Source organism: Bombus affinis, chromosome 3 (genome assembly GCF_024516045.1).
Source record: "Bombus affinis isolate iyBomAffi1 chromosome 3, iyBomAffi1.2, whole genome shotgun sequence".
Classification (NCBI taxonomy): Eukaryota; Metazoa; Arthropoda; class Insecta; order Hymenoptera; family Apidae; genus Bombus; species Bombus affinis.
Window position 1 is genome coordinate 15,035,685 of NC_066346.1, and position 24,128 is coordinate 15,059,812.

At 35.9% G+C, this 24,128-nt stretch overlaps 1 protein-coding gene and 1 long non-coding RNA gene across 3 annotated transcripts in view; one reads left to right on the top strand and one right to left on the bottom strand.

Moving 5' to 3' along the window:
• The window catches only part of LOC126914801 (A disintegrin and metalloproteinase with thrombospondin motifs 3-like), a 62,875-nt gene that overhangs the window by 11,681 nt on the left and 27,066 nt on the right, over positions 1 to 24,128 (top strand). The window lies entirely within an intron of this gene.
• On the bottom strand, positions 15,765 to 19,473 carry LOC126914837 (uncharacterized). Its single transcript, XR_007709849.1, has 4 exons — positions 19,335 to 19,473; positions 18,385 to 18,707; positions 17,996 to 18,306; positions 15,765 to 15,877 (listed from the first exon to the last, which is right to left on the bottom strand). It is a non-coding gene; the product is annotated as an uncharacterized LOC126914837 (long non-coding RNA).

Sequence of the window (24,128 nt, forward strand, 5' to 3'; positions counted from 1 at the left end):
CCGCTCACATAACTGACATCGGCCGTCCGTGGATCCAACGGAAGGATTTTGAACGTTGGAGAATGCGTAACGCTGATTGGCTATTGAGCTCGGGGGTCGATCGTAGAAGGGGACGCCGGGTCGCAACGAGCCTCACAGTACCACTTCGACTGTGAACGCGATAGGAATTGGATCGTCTATTTTACAAAGCTCCTTTATCTTTTGCAACAATTACATTCGAATGTCTTTTCAAGCGCTAACGACATAATCGACGTTTGGTAAGCGATTAGTAACTGCGAATTCGTAGAATTCGTGGATAATTCTCGAGCTGTTTCGTGCGTACGCGATATTAAGTGGCACGCAAACAGGTGCACCTATTCGCGTAGCGCAAGAAATGTATCACGGAGGTCGTTCGAATTCGGGTGCACGATCTATGCCTATGACTGTGCAGTAGGGCATACTCTTCTCGACCACTTGTCTGGCGCCAACCACCACTATTGTCTCGCGAAGGCCAAGCTGTAAATCTTCGTTGCTTATACCGTTTTCTTGGTGAGTGTTAATTTTTTACTTATTCGATGGTATAATAATACCGTTATTACGAGGTAAAAGTTTTTGGATGTGTGATTTCTTGATTGAAGAGACGCTATCATTATTAAAAGTTTGAATATCCCGCCACTAGCGAGGGAAACATAATACAGAATGATTCTTTCATTTGCTTACATTCGATTTGTTAATTTTACTCCTATTCTCCTTTTTAATTCGTAATTTAATTGTGAGGACATATGCTATGGAGCAATTTTTGTTACTTTTAGCATCGTTGCTTTATTTGTTAAGACTGTTGAGCAATACGATCGTTTACTTTATTTACTGCCTTGTTTGCTATTATTCTACTTTTAAAGACAGGTATTTTGGAAATATAAACTTCTACATATTGGTATAATATTGATATACTTGAGATAAGCTCGTTTATGCTGTTACTGTTTAGGATCGTTTATTCATTAAAGTTATTGTAATCATATGACAACGAGAACTAGTGTAAAATATATAAAATGTATAGTTCTATTTTAATAATCAATTTTTAGTGCCTTTAGCGAAACGAATTGATTCGTATTAAAAATGTCGTTTAGTGAATAGGAAAATAGGACACTGAAGGTTTAACTAATTTAAAAGGATTTAGTTATTGAAGATAGTACTTGCTGAGCAAATGGATCGCGAAGTTGTCATAATGCTACAAATGATACACGCTTGTTAAATGAAAATCCATCGACTTTTCATTTTTCCATTTGTTTAAGAAATATGTTGTCCTATTAGTTTATTCCATTAATATTTATAATGATATATGCAAACAAAAGTGTATAAATAATAATATGCAAATAATTTTTTAACTTAAATGTCACTTATTTAATGTTTTATAGAATGCTATAAGTATACTACTGATAAGATTAATTAATCGAGAACGGAATTAATGCTGTTTACTGTAATCAGAAAGAAAATGGATTAAGGAGCGAGAAGATTTCGAACGTAGCGAAATTATTTGTTGATTGAATATCTCCTCCAACCCGACAAGCAATGCGGGTTATTACAAGTAGTTTTTACTTAATTTCCAATTAGTTATCGTATCTATAAGGTGTGGTCAAAGTTTTGGTACATAAATTTAGCTTGCATCGTATTGTACCGATTTATTTATATATCCTTTTTTATATGATTTATGTTATTGAGTTAGGATTATATTAAATTATTAATAAAATGAAAGAAAAATGGAAATTAAAATTAAATAAAATAGAATTGCATTAAATAAGAAATAGAAATAAAGTTGAACTAAAGCAAATTCAATTAAATTATTTCTTTTTACTTGCCTATGGGATTCTGGGATTATTAAAGTTCCTATTACGTACTCGTATTCTCGCTAATTCTTAAAATGAATTGACTATGAAATGAATGAGACTATTTCTCCGATTATATTAAATAGGCAATATCAATTACGTGTAATTGAATACATTATTCGAACGTTTTCTACAGAACTCTTGTTATTAATACATTATGGAAAATTTGAAACCAATTCGATATATATATATAGAGGTTGCAATGCATTTATTGCAAACATATGCTTAACGAAAAATTAGTATACAACATTAGTAGTAGTCTCAAACATACAATTAATTGCAGTAAATGTCCTGCGACTCTTACATACATTGTCATACTCGTTTGAAATTGTAATAATACGTTAATCTTGTCACAGTATCGATAGGATATCAAGATATTCTTAATAATATGTCCACAAGGAGTTTGCAGGGATATTCAAATATTTTCGCGAACCACTGTAATTCAGCACAAGAGCAGAAAATTCCAGATTTTTTAGTTCTCGATCAGAGTGAATGTTTATACAAGTAACATTCGCTATCTGTGTCCATATTTACCGAACATTTCTATTAAACCTGCGCCAAGCTCGTAGAATGCCTCAGGTCGTATATGAGATGTCAGTTTTATCAAACGAAACGGGACCAGCTCCGTCTTACGTTTTCGATTAATTTTTTTCAAGATCTTGCTCTTGCATAATTAAATAATTTGAAAATTTATAATAATATGTATGTAGTATCTTAATGGGTCTTAGAGGAAAGGACAAGTAATGATGTTTTGATTTAATTAATAATATTCGAAGCAACGAAATAATTATAATGCTGTCGTACGTCTTATTTTCAGACGCGGCTTTCGACTTCCCGATTCACACTCTTCGGCTTCTACACTCGCTCGCTCTCGCTTCTCAACTCACACTCTGCACACCTTTCGCATCCGTTCTCTCCGGCTTCTCAACTAATACTGACTTTAACGTTTCTTTTGTCTTTTCCCGTCGTTCGAGACACGTGTCCCGAAACGCGCGTGGCCAGGGTCACGCGGGCCCTTACCACGAAACTTAAAAAGGACCGACGACACCTTGATGTACCCGACGATGCCGCGGCTCTCGCGACATTGTTTACGATTCGGCAGATATCTTAGGCCTTTTGTCCACGATACTACATTCGGCCATCCTGCAATAACATCTGCCCTCAGATGTGGTCTTCAATTTCGCTATCGTCGGATGCGTCGTCTTCGGCGTTGAGGACCCAAGGCTTCATGAAGTCGGCGGTCGTCGACGTGTGCGTAGGCCCCTCATGCTCCCCCACCTTCTCCACCATGTATCGGTCATTCCGCATCGTTCGCAATACCCGGTACGGACCTAAAAATTTTCCCCCGAGTTTTAAACCCGGGCCAAACTGAGTTCTCTTAATTGCTACCAAATCTCCCCTTAGGTACTGCTTCGCGCTCTTCCGTCTTTTGTTAAAATTCTTTCTGTTTTCCTCTTGCGTCGCAGCGATCTTCCTTTTGGCGTCCTCGCGTAACTCACGACGCTGTTCCTCGAATTTTGCAGCCCATTCTTCGTCGATTAATCTTCTGACCTGCGCATCTTCCTTGATTTGCATTTCAACCCCGACAAGTAGCTGGAAGGGAGTTTTTCCCGTGCTTCTGTTTATGGTGGAATTCAAGTACCTCTGGACTTGGTCGACGTGCTTATACCAATCATCGAGCTTAGGAGCAGCCAATTTAGTTAATAATGGTATGAGTGTCCTGTTGACCCTCTCTACCTGTCCATTCCCCCTCGGTACCCCCGTCGTGATTAGCAAATGCTCGATGTTTTCTTCTTCGCAGTATTCTCGGAAGGCGTTGGATGTGAATGCTGTTCCCCGATCGGAGATCATTCGTCGTGGATTACCAAAAACAGCCGCCTGCCTCTTTAACCGGTCGATAACGTCCGCGGCATTAGTAGACTTGGTGGGATAAAGCCACGTAAACTTAGTGAACGCATCCACTACTACAAAGATGTGTGCATATCTTTTCCTTGTAGCTGTCATGGGTCCCACATGGTCGATATGGTACGTGTCTAGCGGGGTGTCTCCTTTGTCTAAGGGGTTTAAATATCCCTCCTGTTTGCCCGATTTTCGTTCGGCTAGGATACAGTCAAGACAGTTAGATATCACATGTTCGACCTTCTCACGTAGTCCCTTAAACCAAAAGTCTTTCTTGACTATCGCCTCTGTCTTGGTGACCCCGAAGTGCCCCCGTTCGTGTGCCCGCCTGACTATCTGAATTTGCATGGCCTTCGGCACTACTACTAGCAAATCGTCCTCACATTCTTTATACAAGATGTTGTTCCTTATAGCATATCCCTCGACCTGATTGCGCGTTACAGCATCCACAATCCCGCGGACCTCAACGTCCTTGCCCTGCGCACTTCTCAACCGCGCGATCAGCCCGTCTTCGCTTTCCGTTACGAACATAGTGCTTGGCAGTGGATTCCTACTCAGAGCATCCACATGCTGCATTCTTTTCCCCGGTCGATGACACACCTGATACTTAAACTCACTTAACAATATCGCCCATCTAGCTACGCGCACGCACAAATCTTTCTTTTTCATCGTCATGGTGAACGCTTGACAATCCGTGACAATAGTGAACGGCATACCTAACAGGTAAACCCTAAACTTATTTAACGCCTTTACTATCGCCAGTACCTCCAGTTCATAGCTGGTGTACTTTGCTTCCGCGGAAGTGGTCTTTCCACTGGCGAAGTAGACCGGGTGAAATTTTCTGTCGTTTAGATCCAGCTGCATTAGAATCGCCCCGTAACCCTCCGCGGACGCGTCTGTATGCAATTCAGTCTCGGCGCCTATCCTATATAGTTTTAACACAGGCCCGCTGGTAAGCGCTGCTTTTAAAGTTTCGAACGCTTCTAATTCTCGATCCCCGAACTGAAACTCTACCTCCTTTTTCAACAGGTCCGTTAGAGGCCTAGCAATCTTCGCATAACCCCTAATGAACTTTCGAAAATACCCCGTAAGTCCCAAAAAACTCTGAACTTTCCTGACAGACGTCGGCCTGGGAAAATTCGCAACGGCCCTAGTTTTATGGGTGGACGGCCTTATGGTGTTTTCCGAGACTATATGTCCCAAATACTCAATCTCCTTCTGCATAAAGCGACATTTCTTCCAGTTTATGACTAAACCATGCTGCTTAGTTAACTCTATGACCATTAGCAAACGTTCCCACGCCTCCTCTAAACTTCTGGCAAGAATAATAATGTCGTCCATGTACACAATGACAATACCCTTGTTCATCAGTTCCTTGAAAATCATCGAGATGTACTTCTGGAAAACAATAGGAGAAATTTTTAAACCGAACGGCAACTTCAAAAATTCGTATTGCCTTGTCGGCGTGACGAAAGAGGTGTACTTTTGGCTGTCTTTGTCTAAACTCACGTGGAAAAACCCATTCTTCAGATCTATCGTCGTGAAAAACTGAGCGCCCTGCAATGCATCTAACACGTCCTCAATCAAAGGCAACGGGAAATGAGGACACTCGATGAGCTCATTAAGCTCGCGGAAATCGACACAGACCCTGATGGAGTCGTCTTTCTTTCTAACTACAACTATGGGACTTGCGTACTCCGAGTCCGATGGTTTTATAATACCTTCGTCTGTCCACGCCTCCATCAAATCGTCCACTTCCTTTTTCTCAGACGGCGCCAGCCGGCGCGGTCTTCGTACCACGGGTTTGTCGCTTTTCAATACGATTTTCGCGGTTATCCCGACATCCCGCGTCTTCTCTGGCTTATACTCCCTAATGATATCGCGGATCGCTTCACGGTAGTGAGGTTCTTGTACGTGCGCTAGATCTATCTCGTCGGTCTGTTCAATCGCGTTGACCTTCAGTACCTCCGACGCGTTTTCGTGACCGTCATCCTGCCCGTCAAGCTGTAGGAAGCTCACCTCGCCCCGTTTGACACGCAACTCTATCTGATCCAAAAAATCAGTACCCAGCAGCAGGCTGTGGTTCCTCAATACCTTATTTGAGACGACGTACAACGTGACCGTGAATGCACACCCGTCGACCATCATTATCTTTGTAAATTCGCCCCAGGTCTCATTGCCCGTGGAACCCAAACCATCAAACCTAAGCTTACCATTTCCTAGCGGTGGTGATCCTAACCTCTCATACTCGTCTGATCGTATGAACGTGAGATCACTACCCGTATCTACCAACGATGTAAACCTACATCCGTCTATCGTCACCTCCTTCATGTATCTCTTCTTCTCGGGTCTTGAAATGATGTAGGTCTTCTTCGGTTGTGCTGTACACCTTGACGCCATGTGCCCAAGTTCGTTACACCTGAAGCACCTCACACCTTTCTCTTTCTTCGGACACGTAGCACTTAAGTGACCGTCGCCGCCGCAACTGAAGCACTTCTTGGTATCACTGCTCGTTTGTCTCGTCTGACTCCGCATTGCTGACCGTTTTGCTTTATCGTCCTTGCGTTCCCCAGATTTTGTTTTCGCCCTCATGTCACTTTTCATCGCTTCATACTGCTTGAAGCGTTCCTTCAGCTGCTGCATATTCCTGGCCCCGTATAGTATGGCTTTATTCGCAACCTCATCGGGAATACCCTGGATAATATAGTCGATTACCGACTGTGTATCGACTCTTCCTTGTCTCGCAATCTCACGCATATTATACATATACTGAAGCAGACTCTCGTCTGTTCTTTTCGTTCTATGCGCTAATTCTTGATGTACCTCCCGGTCACTCACTATGTCTGGGAATTCATCTACCAACGCCTTTTTAAACTTCGCCCAGGACTTCGTGCATCGTTCTTGGCGTGCGAAGGCTTGAGCAGAGCCTGTGAGAAGCTTCCTGGCGAAAACCACCATGTGGATGTCCGACCAGCCACACACTTCCGCCATTTCCTCGAAATCCTTTATCCACTGGCTTACATTCGGTAGATCATCTCCGCTAAATCTTCCTAACGAGTCTTTTACGTCTTCGAACGTTAACGCCGTGCACTTAGGCTCGTCTTGTCCTCGTCGTCTTACCACTGGAGTCACCCGAACTCCGCCGTCTTGACTACTGAGATCGTGATTCCCTGGACCGTTGCCGTCTAAACGGTCCCCAATCACGCCCATCTCATCGTCGTCGTCGTCTTCTAAAACATCATCGTCGTCGTCGTCTTCCTCCCGTGCACCGTGTTCCCGGTCTAAACGTACCGCAGCCAGCAATCGCGCTACCAGCTCGCCCTTTCTACCCGTTAATCTCAGCCGTCGTTTTCTCAGCTCGTCTTTCAACTCAGGTATTTGCATCTGAGCCACCTGCTCGTCAGTCAAAACTGCTTCACCTGCATTGTAGTCACTCATCGTTCCGAAATATCACTTTCACTTGTCACTTAGCGCTCTAGATCCCGGCTGAGCCCCCAAAATTATGTAGTATCTTAATGGGTCTTAGAGGAAAGGACAAGTAATGATGTTTTGATTTAATTAATAATATTCGAAGCAACGAAATAATTACAATGCTGTCGTACGTCTTATTTTCAGACGCGGCTTTCGACTTCCCGATTCACACTCTTCGGCTTCTACACTCGCTCGCTCTCGCTTCTCAATTCACACTCTGCACACCTTTCGCATCCGTTCTCTCCGGCTTCTCAACTAATACTGACTTTAACGTTTCTTTTGTCTTTTCCCGTCGTTCGAGACACGTGTCCCGAAACGCGCGTGGCCAGGGTCACGCGGGCCCTTACCACGAAACTTAAAAAGGACCGACGACACCTTGATGTACCCGACGATGCCGCGGCTCTCGCGACATTGTTTACGATTCGGCAGATATCTTAGGCCTTTTGTCCACGATACTACATGTATATATAGAAATTTAATAGAAACAAATAGCAGGTGGACTTGTTAGATCGTCAGAAAATTATAGATTGTTATGTTTATGTATCGTTCGTATGACACGCTGTAAAAGTAAGAAACGATAATTATAAATTTATCGAAATATATTTATTATAAAGAGAAAAGAGAAAATGGCAGGGAAATATAGAGGAAAATTTGTTCGTAGGACGCTTCGTATTCAAGAGATTCCAAGATTGAAAATTTGCCTACCAAGTATACTTGAACTTGGCTCATTACGTGATAAATTAAAAAAATGTATTTTTCTTGAAAACAATGCGTCTTGCGAATAAATTTTGTTCCACATTCTCATTTTATTTTCACACGTAGAATAGCGTCCTGTCGATTGTTTACTCCTCTTCGGTCCAGAATTAGCCATGTTCTAGTACGCTTAGTAAATTTTCAAACGCGATCTTCTCGAAAATAAAGAATCCTGTATATTCGAATTTAAGTTGTCGAACGAAACCGATTTATACAAATCAAATGTATATCATCGAATATACAATTTGTTAAATAATACTCGTTTTAATCTACTTATGAAAGATTATGATACACGAAGAACTTGTCGTTAGAATCAAATTATTTCTTTCGCTAAGCTTCGAATCTCAAAAATTTAACGTAGATATTTCCATCAGGTATTTTGGCATCGGAAGGAAAATTCCTCGAACTTGAACCAATTTTTATTACTTTTCCGTCAAAACAATTCCCTGCTTCGTCTGACTTCGCGCTGAAATAACGCGTGATACACATAGCTTGCATTTCACTCTCAATATTATTTTGATCGATATCCGAGCCGAAAGTACTTGCCATTTCGATTTAATAACGCACTTACGTATTTATATCTCATTTATATGTGTCCTATGGTTTTAAAAATATTACGAGGCTGTACATGACGATAACAAGCGAAACGAGAAAGTAGAATATTGCTTGACTTTCGATGTTACATCGATGTTTTAGCTGTATATTCTACGATCGATGGAAATTCGTCAAGCACAATGAAATTTGAATTTTAATCAAACCTTCGAACTAAAAGTATTTTCCATTTCGATCTCATAATACAAATTCTATGCCATATATTCGTCATGTCTTTTGAAATATTATTCTCCGATCACGATCAAACAATAACAATAATGACAATGACGTAGAATACATTTAACTTTGCATATTATATCCGTTATTATATATTCTAATATTATATATTCTGCAACCGATTAAAATTTCCAAAGTACAAATCGAATTTCAACTAAAGTTGATTAAAATCAACTGTTCGAACCGAAGGTATTTTCCATTTTGACTTAATAACGCAAATAATAACAAGAATACTTATTCATATTTTTTCTTCTGTCTAAATATTATTAAAATCGTGCAAGGTGGTGTGCAACGAAAATAAAAAAATCGAGATGACAGAAATGGCCCTTAAACGCATAACTGCGCAACTATACGTTCAATTCCAAGCATTTCAATAACAGTCCCCGGAGTAGGAAACACTTCAAGTATGCGCTATCCTTGAATGAAGGAGTTAGACAAACTGACCGTCTACTCATTGTGGAAGCGCTCGATAATTACCAGTTCCTGGCGATTTTCTTCCTTACCGGTGTCTTCAATGAAAAGTTAGTCCATGTATATTACTTTAAAGATTCAACCGGGATAATTAAGTTTCGAAAGTCCTTTAGACGCAGTCGTTTTACGGAAGCCGGAAAAAGAAGAGAAATTAAATTTCGTGCTACAACGTTCGTATAAATATCAGATTTTAGATTCAAAGTTTCCAATATATATATTTTTCGATCTTTTTTTTTCTCCATTCGATATGATGATTACGGTGACTCGAAGTTGTTCCCATTCGTTAGAAGATGCGTATGTACTAACAATTAAATAATTTCCTTATAAAAGGAAAGAAACTTTTGGGACAAAGTAATATGTTCCTTCTTACGATAAAATACCCACTGTACGTAATATTTGCGCGCAACGATGGTAACAATAATATTAATTTCTTGATCCTTTTTTGTTTTTATTTGTACAAGATTTACGATAGTTTCATTAATATAATTGCGCGTAATTAACGACATTACAATGTGATCGATCGATACTCATTGAAGACTGGCTTGTTTAGATTGGAAATTTCCATAACATTCATCCCTAATCATCTATGCAGATTCCAGATATGTACCGTTATACCGTGTTGCGTGAACAACGAAATAAGCGTAACCCGTATCATCGGTTGACACAGCCAACATAGTTAAGGTAAACCAATTAAGGCAACGAGTTAGTAAAACGATTACCCTTCACGTTTTCTCCACGTTATAATCGTGTACGATCCGCCTACCATGAGAAAGGTTATTTGGCAATAGACAAAAAATAGTAAAAAGTCATGTAACAACTATAGCAAGAATCCGATATTAACCGGTTAACCGAGTCATTTTTTAAACTAGTTTTTTAAACGTAATTTATTTTTAACGGAAATTAAACGTCGCGTAGATAAAAGAACAGCAATTGGTAATTTGTATACTGTTCGTGGATTTCTAGCCATGGAACGTTAAAAACATAGACAGTTAAAATACTATAATAATACGAATCCGACAGACAAGCAACGATAATTTATTGAAAATCGGTAATGAAAAACGAACGGAATTTGCAAGAAAACAACATTATAAGTTGTTATTTTTAATATTAGACGCTTGCCTATTATTGGGTTGGCAACTTAGCGATTGTGGATTTTGTCATTAGGTGGTATTGACAAAATTCGCAATCACATAGATGCCAACCCAATATTTATCGTATGCAAGAAGAACCTTACGATATCTCGAGCGATTTTAATCGAGGTATAGTTGCAAACAACTTTTTTCATTAACTGCTGCAACTGCTATCTTAAAGTATATAAGCACGAGCGGAATATTTGGAAAAGAAGCGAAGAAAGAAACGTTTTGCGTTTGTAACAAAATTGAAGGACGAACATCCTTTAGACAAACTGTCAAGGCGGATATTCATAAATAAAATTGTTCGTTGTATGACTACGGATACGATGAAGAAAGCTTTCTCGCTTTAGTTAGAGTTTAGACATTCCCACGTCGGATAAATAGATTCGCAAAGCGGAAATAATAGTCTTGCGAGTTCTTCTCGCGAAAAGTACGACGTTGGCTGATAACGAATTAACGAAACTTTACGAGATCTTGTACGTCGTGTAATTGGGAACTTTGTTCGGGTACGAATGAAACTTGTACAGGAGCGACGGGAAGCATAATATCGCCGACAGCCTCAAAATATTTATAACAGCCACAATGTGATCAAATCGCGAGTTTAAACGAATGATCCGTTAATAAATATCAGACGAAGCAGGGAATTGTTTTGACGGAAAAGTAATAAAAATTGGTTCAAGTTCGTGGAATTTTCCTTCCGATGCCAAAATACCTGATGGAAATATCTACGTTAAATTTTTGAGATTCGAAGCTTAGCGAAAGAAATAATTTGATTCTAACGACAAGTTCTTCGTGTATCATAATCTTTCATAAGTAGATTAAAACGAGTATTATTTAACAAATTGTATATTCGATGATATACATTTGATTTGTATAAATCGGTTTCGTTCGACAACTTAAATTCGAATATACAGGATTCTTTATTTTCGAGAAGATCGCGTTTGAAAATTTACCAAGCGTACTAGAACATGGCTAATTCTGGACCGAAGAGGAGTAAACAATCGACAGGACGCTATTCTACGTGTGAAAATAAACTGAGAATGTGGAACAAAATTTATTCGCAAGACGCATTGTTTTCAAGAAAAATACATTTTTTTAATTTATCACGTAATGAGCCAAGTTCAAGTATACTTGGTAGGCAAATTTTCAATCTTGGAATCTCTTGAATACGAAGCGTCCTACGAACAAATTTTCCTCTATATTTCCCTGCCATTTTCTCTTTTCTCTTTATAATAAATATATTTCGATAAATTTATAATTATCGTTTCTTACTTTTACAGCGTGTCATATGAACGATACATAAACATAACAATCTATAATTTTCTGACGATCTAACAAGTCCACCTGCTATTTGTTTCTATTAAATTTCTATATATACATGTAGTATCGTGGACAAAAGGCCTAAGATATCTGCCGAATCGTAAACAATGTCGCGAGAGCCGCGGCATCGTCGGGTACATCAAGGTGTCGTCGGTCCTTTTTAAGTTTCGTGGTAAGGGCCCGCGTGACCCTGGCCACGCGCGTTTCGGGACACGTGTCTCGAACGACGGGAAAAGACAAAAGAAACGTTAAAGTCAGTATTAGTTGAGAAGCCGGAGAGAACGGATGCGAAAGGTGTGCAGAGTGTGAGTTGAGAAGCGAGAGCGAGCGAGTGTAGAAGCCGAAGAGTGTGAATCGGGAAGTCGAAAGCCGCGTCTGAAAATAAGACGTACGACAGCATTATAATTATTTCGTTGCTTCGAATATTATTAATTAAATCAAAACATCATTACTTGTCCTTTCCTCTAAGACCCATTAAGATACTACATACATATTATTATAAATTTTCAAATTATTTAATTATGCAAGAGCAAGATCTTGAAAAAAATTAATCGAAAACGTAAGACGGAGCTGGTCCCGTTTCGTTTGATAAAACTGACATCTCATATACGACCTGAGGCATTCTACGAGCTTGGCGCAGGTTTAATAGAAATGTTCGGTAAATATGGACACAGATAGCGAATGTTACTTGTATAAACATTCACTCTGATCGAGAACTAAAAAATCTGGAATTTTCTGCTCTTGTGCTGAATTACAGTGGTTCGCGAAAATATTTGAATATCCCTGCAAACTCCTTGTGGACATATTATTAAGAATATCTTGATATCCTATCGATACTGTGACAAGATTAACGTATTATTACAATTTCAAACGAGTATGACAATGTATGTAAGAGTCGCAGGACATTTACTGCAATTAATTGTATGTTTGAGACTACTACTAATGTTGTATACTAATTTTTCGTTAAGCATATGTTTGCAATAAATGCATTGCAACCTCTATATATATATATCGAATTGGTTTCAAATTTTCCATAATGTATTAATAACAAGAGTTCTGTAGAAAACGTTCGAATAATGTATTCAATTACACGTAATTGATATTGCCTATTTAATATAATCGGAGAAATAGTCTCATTCATTTCATAGTCAATTCATTTTAAGAATTAGCGAGAATACGAGTACGTAATAGGAACTTTAATAATCCCAGAATCCCATAGGCAAGTAAAAAGAAATAATTTAATTGAATTTGCTTTAGTTCAACTTTATTTCTATTTCTTATTTAATGCAATTCTATTTTATTTAATTTTAATTTCCATTTTTCTTTCATTTTATTAATAATTTAATATAATCCTAACTCAATAACATAAATCATATAAAAAAGGATATATAAATAAATCGGTACAATACGATGCAAGCTAAATTTATGTACCAAAACTTTGACCACACCTTATAGATACGATAACTAATTGGAAATTAAGTAAAAACTACTTGTAATAACCCGCATTGCTTGTCGGGTTGGAGGAGATATTCAATCAACAAATAATTTCGCTACGTTCGAAATCTTCTCGCTCCTTAATCCATTTTCTTTCTGATTACAGTAAACAGCATTAATTCCGTTCTCGATTAATTAATCTTATCAGTAGTATACTTATAGCATTCTATAAAACATTAAATAAGTGACATTTAAGTTAAAAAATTATTTGCATATTATTATTTATACACTTTTGTTTGCATATATCATTATAAATATTAATGGAATAAACTAATAGGACAACATATTTCTTAAACAAATGGAAAAATGAAAAGTCGATGGATTTTCATTTAACAAGCGTGTATCATTTGTAGCATTATGACAACTTCGCGATCCATTTGCTCAGCAAGTACTATCTTCAATAACTAAATCCTTTTAAATTAGTTAAACCTTCAGTGTCCTATTTTCCTATTCACTAAACGACATTTTTAATACGAATCAATTCGTTTCGCTAAAGGCACTAAAAATTGATTATTAAAATAGAACTATACATTTTATATATTTTACACTAGTTCTCGTTGTCATATGATTACAATAACTTTAATGAATAAACGATCCTAAACAGTAACAGCATAAACGAGCTTATCTCAAGTATATCAATATTATACCAATATGTAGAAGTTTATATTTCCAAAATACCTGTCTTTAAAAGTAGAATAATAGCAAACAAGGCAGTAAATAAAGTAAACGATCGTATTGCTCAACAGTCTTAACAAATAAAGCAACGATGCTAAAAGTAACAAAAATTGCTCCATAGCATATGTCCTCACAATTAAATTACGAATTAAAAAGGAGAATAGGAGTAAAATTAACAAATCGAATGTAAGCAAATGAAAGAATCATTCTGTATTATGTTTCCCTCGCTAGTGGCGGGATATTCAAACTTTTAATAATGATAGCGTCTCTTCAATCAAGAAATCACACATCCAAAAACTTTTACCTCGTAATAACGGTATTATTATACCATCGAATAAGTAAAAAATTAACACTCACCAAGAAAACGGTATAAGCAACGAAGATTTACAGCTTGGCCTTCGCGAGACAATAGTGGTGGTTGGCGCCAGACAAGTGGTCGAGAAGAGTATGCCCTACTGCACAGTCATAGGCATATATCGTGCACCCGAATTCGAACGACCTCCGTGATACATTTCTTGCGCTACGCGAATAGGTGCACCTGTTTGCGTGCCACTTAATATCGCGTACGCACGAAACAGCTCGAGAATTATCCACGAATTCTACGAATTCGCAGTTACTAATCGCTTACCAAACGTCGATTATGTCGTTAGCGCTTGAAAAGACATTCGAATGTAATTGTTGCAAAAGATAAAGGAGCTTTGTAAAATAGACGATCCAATTCCTATCGCGTTCACAGTCGAAGTGGTACTGTGAGGCTCGTTGCGACCCGGCGTCCCCTTCTACGATCGACCCCCGAGCTCAATAGCCAATCAGCGTTACGCATTCTCCAACGTTCAAAATCCTTCCGTTGGATCCACGGACGGCCGATGTCAGTTATGTAAGGGGGTGGAAAGCACTTTTGGCGGTATCACGTGTTGCTTCGCTGTAAACATGGACGATCTGGATTTAATTCAATTATCCAAAGCGAGAGAAACGGCGTTTGAGTGGTGGCGCGAAAATTACCGATTTCGTTGCGCATATTGACAAAGTTATGGCGAGGGATCTGTATGGTATGTACTATATAGCTTTTCTCGCGGGCTATGTTTCTTTATATTGTATATCGAAGTACGCACCTAGCGTTTCAAGAGAAGCTTTGCATGCCTTGTATAACTTGAACTGTAGTTTAGATTTACAACTTTACTTTAGTCTTTATGTTTTCTTACTTTTCAAGAGGTAATCTGCGATACTTGTAAATAGATACTACACATATATGTACGTTAACTTGTAATGTGTAATATTCCTGTTTGGTTAGGTCTATATTTTCTAATGTGACAAATATGTGTATGGTGGCCATCTTGTACAAGTAAACTGATATTATTAGCGTAATTTTACAAATTACAAGTCATAAATTATTCCTTTTTCCAAACAAGGAAATATACGAGAAAAAATAGAACAGATTCTTACGATTATTTTTGTGAAGTTTTGAAAAAATCATGTATTTAAGTATTCACGAGAAAGGGGAGACAGAAAAGAAATGCAAGGATGGAAGGTTTCGAATATGTAAAACGTAGTGAAATCCGTAAATGATTTCATGACTGCTCTTGAACATTTCTTACAAACAAACGAGTCATCTCATACTTTCCTACAGGAGAAGTACATATTCATCAGAAAAAATTCCATTGATGTTGTCTATGAATGCTTATGCATCCAGCGAAGTCTGTGATTATTTTCTTTATCTGGAAACATACGTTATAGTTTTGAAGTTATAGTTTTACATTATTTGTTCACAATCGTTATAAAAAGACCGGAAATGTATTCAGGTCACGCACATGCTTTACTGCTTTATACGTACCATCGATGTTAAAAAACAACTCGCACCGAAAGGATTAATATAATTTTTATTTAAATTTTTTATTTCGTATTCATAAACGAAAACTGTGTTGTGTTGTTTGTCCGCAAATATGTAAAACGATTCCATTATATTATAAAGTTCTGAAAATCGATAATTTTCGTTATACATTTCGTTAGTTAAAATAGTTAAATGACTTTCCAGAAACAAATCATGCTTCATGGACATTTTGAGCTTAGTTAACGTAAAAGTTAAACCTTGTTCTGTAATTAGTTAAGTTACATGAAATTAAATGGATTTCAAGTAGCTGGTATGTAAATGATACTTAAACTAACATGTAATGCTTAAATCGTAAAATAAATATACATCTAAAATCAGTTAAATTTAGGGAATCAATATCGATAAACGCGAAACTATAAATAACATCTTTAAGTCAAAGATTATTTGAAAGAATTTCAATTTCACTTCAAACTTGAAAGGATATTTCAGATCAAGTAAATAACAAATTTATACCGGTATAGTGATCGCATGTTTCTTGAATTCAAACAATTTGTGTAATCGGTACGAGAATGTATGCAATATGGGATATTAAAGAGAATCGCATTAGGCATTATTGCACCATGTACGTCATAAATCGTCGATGAAAGCTCTGAAGCGGGCAAAAAAGTTTATAGCTTCGATAAATAAACTGTTCTTTGTAAATGATAGGTTAAAAAGTAGGTAATCAGCATTAATATCAATAGGATATTCCATCGAATAATTTTAAGGATCTTTGTATTATAACATATCCTTTAGATAAAAGATAATTGTTAGTTTTATAACGAAGAATCCACAAGTGTTTCTACAGTAACAAAGTAATTAACGTTTCCTTAAGGGACTAATTCTTGTTACAGATTTCTTTCACCTTCATCTTTGAAACTATTCATAAATTATATTTATATCTTTCAAAAAATCACATCCTAATCCTTAATAATGCTCACAGTTTTGTAGTATTTAATATCTTTTGATTTATTCGAGATTTCTTCAAATCTAATACAGAATTCAAAATGTTTCACGTATTTATTATAGTCTATAGATTATGCTTACAGACTTGGTTCATGTATGTACGTATGTGTATTATACATTATTGTATTTAAGAATTTATATGATCGTCCCATGAAATACCTCTAGTCTGTAGGAAACAGTCTGTTGCTACTATGGTTTAGATGAAAGAATATTATGACATGTCGTTTAACTGTATGATACCATCTATTAATGTACCAACGATGACTTTAATGACAGTCTAATAGATATTGCGCTACAACTTTTATCGACGTGACTTATTTCTATGATGCACTTCGACAAGCTGATTTCAGCCAAATCAAGTCAAACGAAGTTTCTTATGTTTAATATTCATATAAACTTACTATGCATGTACGTAGTTTGTTTCAATAGCATCTACGTACTTTAAGAAACTAGTTGATGACGTTGTTTCAATAACACAATCATAGTGGTTTTTAGAATAATCATGATTCGAACGCAGACTATTAGGGGATGATATGTTTTAAGAACAAAAATTATAGTTTTCCCTTCTAAAACATGAGATTGAGATTGAAATAATTTTGAAAGAAGAGCGAAATAATTTTAATTCTTTAACCATTTAACTCTACCTTAATAACAAAATACAAGAACGTGTTAAGTATACATTATTACTAATTTAATTATTTATATCACTAATAAACAATATTCTTAATTCGCAATTCTTATATCATTGAACTATACTATTAATGAAATGATTTTATATAACTTGCAATTCAATGGAATAAAAACATGAATGAAATATTTAAACATACCTACGTACATAGATTTCCAATAATTTTACGTAACTTTATGAATTAAAACGTTATAATATATTTTGCATATATATACGGTATATATCTGTTACATTTATCAAAAATGATTCTTGTTCAATTACATTCGCCACTTATATCGCGGAAGCGTAAAATTATTTCAAACAATATGAAAATAATTTATCGTGAAAAATATTTTACGTATTGTTTCTCGTTTTTATCGTAAATTAAGCACGTTCCCATTTCTTGCCATAAGAAATAATGGATAATCGATAACAATAGCGTAAGGAAAGTAAAAATTATTGTTCATTCACGTTTTGAACGTAATTTTATCAGCTGTACTTTTTCAGCTACTTTGATTTTACTTAATTTCAAAGAACATATTTAAATAATAGCTGGCTTAACGTATGAAATATAACGTCGAAATATTACCGCGACTGTCTTGAACAGATTTCCGCCTGTAGATGACTTTAAACGTTTCCGTATCTCGTAATTTGCGAGAAACGAATCTCACATACATTTCTACGAGACCTTGCTCTGTCCACCTTGCAGTTCTTTCCTTGATTGACTTTCAAATTTCCCCCTGGATTCTAGGCTGTTTCTGTCATATAGAGTGAAGAGTTCGCTGGCCCTCGAAGCAAAGAGACAAGCACATAGAAAGTCTGCCTTTGGGGTTGGAAGTAAGCATAATTTACGATACGATGATCTAATCCCTTCATCACGCTTGGAATATACATGGTTGCCTGTAAAAGGACGCAGTTTTATATTCAGCAAGTTGCAAAGAAAAGATCTATGTCATTTTGTGATCTTATAGTACTCACTCGAGAGAAAAGGAAATTTTAATCAACGTTATATAATATTGATGAAATCCAATTGCTGGGTCAAGAAGAAGAGAAAAATATCCTCCGCCATTGATAAGAAATATTTCATTTGACTTTCTGTTTTAATATACTGCGGGCACGAGAAAATATTTGCGCGTGTCCATATTTTCCAATGAACCGTTTTCCTATCAGCTTTTATATTTCAAATCAAATCCTTATAATCGTATGAAAGTACCATTAAATAATACCAAGTTTAATACATGTATCATGTATTTATATTCATATTATTTAAATACCTTTCGTAGTCACTGTATAACTGCCATCTATGGATAACACATAATTCTCTATTTTTTCCTTCTGTAGCCGATATTGCACGACATGCATTATTTATTGATTTGTACGTGTGTCCACAATAGGTAGATTTCTCTCTATGTGTATTCATAAAAAAAATTCGTTGAATTCAAATCAGATGATGGAGGAGATTATTTTATTGGACACGTTTATTCTATCTATTCTATCGAGGGTTCGATTTAAACGTTCGATTTAAATGTTAAATAAAAAGTACGGTATATCAAATAAATAGGATTAATTTTTGGATCTACGCTTATCAGATATTTTATACTTCTCTCATTAAACATGTACTACAAATTTACGAAGTTTTAGATTACTTCCTTGTAACATTCTCTCTCTCTCTATATATATATATATATATATATATATATATATATATATATATATTTGTATATATATATATAAATATACAAATATGTACATATATATAAGATCGTAATCCAGGGATAATTCAGGGATCTATTCTGTAGTCTGAAAATCGAGTTTTTATTATGGAGTAAATGATAAAATACAAAAATAAACAACAATTAATATGCGTCTATAACAATAAATAATAATTATATAAACGGGAAATAAAAAGTCTTTAGTACAATGTTTACCTGAAAATCGAGAATCGATTTTCAACGTCCTGAGCTACCGATCTTTCTTCTTCAGTCTTTAAAATTTTAAATAACTATTCTGTAACCTTGTCTGTCTGTAATGTAACTCTCTGTCCGTCCGTTCGCGAAAAATTTGCTTCTTAAAATGGTCGTCCATAAAACAAAAGAAGGTCTGTCCGTGAAACACAGCCTGTCGTGCTACCCGTCAAACAAAAAGAATCCCTATCCTACATGAACTCTAGGGAGTTTATACCGCCCCTCGAATGGGGAGTGGAACAGATTCCCTTCAGATCCCCGATTACCGTTATCCACTTCATATATGGAGTTTGAAATCCTTCTTAGAATTATGAAAGGTCCTTTCCTAATTTCTTCCAGCTTATTTCTATTCATTTTTTTTCCGTTATGGGTGAAGACCATATCACCGATTTTAAATTCGTGTTCTCCTCTTTTTTTATCGTATTTTTGTTTGTTAATTTCGAAATTTCTTGTTGAGTTTTTGAATGCTTCTTCTCTGTCTCTTTTTAGGTTTATCTTATTCTCCATTATTTCCTTAGGGACGATTTCAATCATTTTTCCATTCAGTAAATGATTTGGGGCAAACCCCGTTACACTGTGTCTGGTGTTATTGTTTTCTTCTACGCTTTCTTCTGTGATTTTTGTCCAGTTTCTCTTATTTTTGTCTGAATTACATCTGATCCTGTTTACTAATGTTTGATTTACCCTTTTGTTCAGTCCATTGGAGGATGGGCAGTCTGTCGAGGTGAAAATTAATTTAATGTTCCTTTTCCTCGTATACTCTTGAATTTCTTTGGATGTCATTACTGGGTATCGGTCTGCAAGGATAATTTTTATGCAATCAGTTTCTCCTGTCGAGTCTATAAGTTTTATGATATCTTCTGTGTGTTGTGTTTTCGATGTGGACATAAAAACAGCCCTTGAAAAATGATCGATGAGTATGTGCATGTATTTCTTTGGTGAGTTGTTATTGGGTGAAATCGACCTGGGAAATTCAGTGCTTCATAAATCATACAAGGTTGTTTCTTGGGCAGTGGTTCTGGCTTTCTGTCCAATCTTGCGTTACTCCCTTGTGTTTTTCTTCCCTTCGTCTGATATTGCCCCAAGAATCCGATTAAGCCATTTGTTGATTGTACTGTTTCTTTATCGATTTTATCTTGAATGTGTATGGGTAATCCAATAACAATTAGATTTATCCCTGTCTCTTCAGAAGTCTTCCTCCTTACTTCCAATATTAATCATTCCTTTTTTATGGCATATTCAGTGAATGAACCTGAAATGTATTTAAAGTTATAAGCGTATCGTACTGCAGACCAACCTTTATTGCCAGAAGCTTTTTGAACTGCCACCTTCCAATTTTCCCAGTTGTATTCTTCATCCTTCGGCAGATTTGTCTGGTACCATTCTGATGCTGTTTTTCCCAGATATTTCTTCAAATTCTTGATCCTTTTTTCATCAGTTTGGATTTCGTATTTTTCGTATTCGGTTTCATACTCATATTAGAGTATGGAAGGGATGCGTATGTGAAATATGAATATTTCATACTCCAATCTGTGGCTTTTTGCGTTCCATCAAATTGTTTTATGACAAAGTCTGTTCCTTCTCTCTCATGCATGTTTTGTTTCTGGAAGATTTCTAATAATGTTTCTGTTTGAAGATTGGGCTTTTCGATTTCGGTCTTTATTTTCCTTGTGGGGATGATCTCCGATTCTTCTAAGTAAATATCTCGAAACACGAAGTTTAAACTTGTACCGATGTATGACGCTGCCGTTGCGTCATCCATCGTGAGTGCAATGTTTCTGTAATGGCTTACCTTGGTTAAGTTGTTTGCGGCTTTCTTCACTATCGATAAACTGAATAACCGCGGACGATGATCTCTTGCTTGATATTCTGGAGGAAAGACATCACATACTTCATCTTCTGGTTTTCTTATGGATTCTTATGCATTCTATTTTCTCCCTCTTGCGTTCTCGTTCACGGCGATACGTAGCTTCACTTCTAACGGCATGGCGTAGTGAAAATCGATTTGTAAGATGGTAATTTGGTGATAATTCAGGGATCGATTCTGTAGTCTGAAAATCGAGTTTTTATTATGAAGTAAATAATAAAATACAAAAATAAACGACAATTAATATGCGTTTATAACAATAAATAACAATAATTATATAAACGGGAAATAACAAGTCTTTAGTACAATGTTTACCTGAAAATTGAGAATCGATTTTCAACGTCCTGAGCTACCGATCTTTCTTCTTCAGTCTTTAAAATCTTAAATAACTATTCCGTAACCTTGTTTGTCTCTAATGTAACTCTCTATCCGTCCGTTCGGGAAAAACGTGCTTCTTAAAATGGTCGTCCGTAAAACAAGGGAAGATCGGTCTGTCCGTGAAACACAGCCTGTCGTGCTACCCGCGAAACAAAAAGAATCCCTATCCTACATGAAATCTAGGGATCTTGCATATATATATGTATCCTTTTAAAATTCTAAAAAATTATACAGATTCATAAAAATATAGTTAAAGACTTTGTAATATAGCGGTTTTTAAATAAATATATATAGTTTTTAAATAAATGTTAAATTTCTTCCGACTATTCGTATCACATTACGATTATGCTCTTTTAGTTCTATAGCTTACGAAGTTAGTTTAGAAGTCGAGGCTTACCTCACAGGCTTACACAAAAGTATTGGTTGAAGTTTTCCTATCAAAAAAAAAAAAAGTAAAAAAAAAGGAAAAAGTTGTAATCGCTTTAATCCGCAGGTTGTAGTTAACACGTTTGTGTTTCGATTTAAAGGTTAATTCAATTAATCCATAATATCGAAATGTTGCTAACTGTTATTTTATATTTTTTTTATATTATTTGATATTTAATCGTTTGATGAATACCATAGATATCTGATATTTAATCATTTAGATGAATTTCATAGATATGTAATATTTCATCGTTAGATGCGTTCCATCAAAGTTTAATATTCATCCGCCCACGTTCTCTAAGGGAAGATTTCATATAAACTAATATTCATAACGTTTTAAGACATTTATAAAATAATTACGTAACACTTTATGTTAATTTGGAAATTTAAATAAATTAGAGAATTATCAACACCATTCGTTGTTATAACGATGCTTAATAACTCGGAATACAAACAGCTTTCAAGTAATCGGATAAAATTTATCATGCTGCTAAAGTAAAAGTATGATTTATACAAGGTAAAATCTCCTTTGTAAGTAGTGTGATGCTCGTAATGTCAGGCACACGAAGTATACGCGCATATTATATCACGTAATTTCAGCTTTATTCCATCTCTTAATCGTTTGGTTTGAAGAAGCCGTAAGTAACAAGCGAAGCCATAGCGTAAAATAGTTTTATTAAACTTGTAAACAAATATAAGAAATATAGTCGTAGTATCCAACTGCAAGTTCAAATGCGAAAAATAACGTTCGGGAAAATTTGTGACATGGTGAGAAATTTTATACTCATATCCTAAATTGATAACATATATATTATTTGTAGAAAATTATATTTATTTGTATATATGTAAACATAATATCTATTAATGAAAAAGTTAATTAAGAAATATTCTATTATTATTACTATTCGTATCAATTATTTTTCATTTAATAAAAAACTAGTGTACACCAACTCATGTTCATTCTACTGATCTTATTTTTACGGTTCGAAATATATATATCGAATTTCGATTTTCCATCGTGTTTCGCTTATGATTCGTAAATATTAATTAGCATGCGATTAATTGGTGTTATAATTCAGAATGTTCGATATTCATTTACATTTATATTACTTTCACGTTATAGTTAAATATTTAACGTTGGTTAAATATTTTATTATTTGAAAGACTTGTGTCTATACTTCATATGCGACAAAAATTGAGAATTATTCACGTTTTTTAATTTAACGATCCTACTTTTATTTCAATTAAATCTCGATTCTTAAACTTTCATTTATTCGCGTCAAAATTAAATCCTAAGCTTCAATCCTACGCTTCCCTATGTAAAAACCTTTTAATCCTTATTTTTCGAATAGTTTGCGAGAATTTATCTTCGCGCAAGAATTAACGCCACTCAAGTACTAATTGATTCCATCTCCAGAGCGCTTAAGTGACATTCGATTGTCGCTTGAGTAGTTCTTATCCTCGCTGTAAAATACGACAGAATTTCGATTCCTCGATCATTAATTACATTATGAGACTACTTTCTCACGCTTTTCCATTCCACGCCGTGATTCCGCTCGCCTAACTACTCTTTCGTTATAGCGCCGATCAGACTTTCAACAAGGTCACGATTAATCTCGATAATGAAATTTCCATCACTATCGCAATAAAAAAGATTATTCTACGTTAAGCTATATCTTCTTTTTTTAATTGACAGAATGCATCGATACGTTGATCGCCACGTGAATTTTATAGATTTTGGCCAATAGATCGAATAGAAACACAGAGTGTGATTCTACGTGAAAGATAAGAAAGATAGGAAAAACACCTGGTATGATTTATTACAATTAATTTTTTTTCATCCGAGGATCGAAATTGAGGATTTAACCGGTGTACTGAAATTTTTACAAATTTTATTCCACATTTTCCACTCGGTTTTTCACGTAGAATCAGTAATTGCTCGCTTCTGCCGCAATATTTTTCAGCCCATTTACATTATTAAAAGAAACGTTTTACTTTTCCAAGGTATTGTATTACATTCGCGCACTCTTCTCCGACAACGTTACCTAATTCCTTCATATCGTCGGAAATTCCTTGGCCCGTGAGAT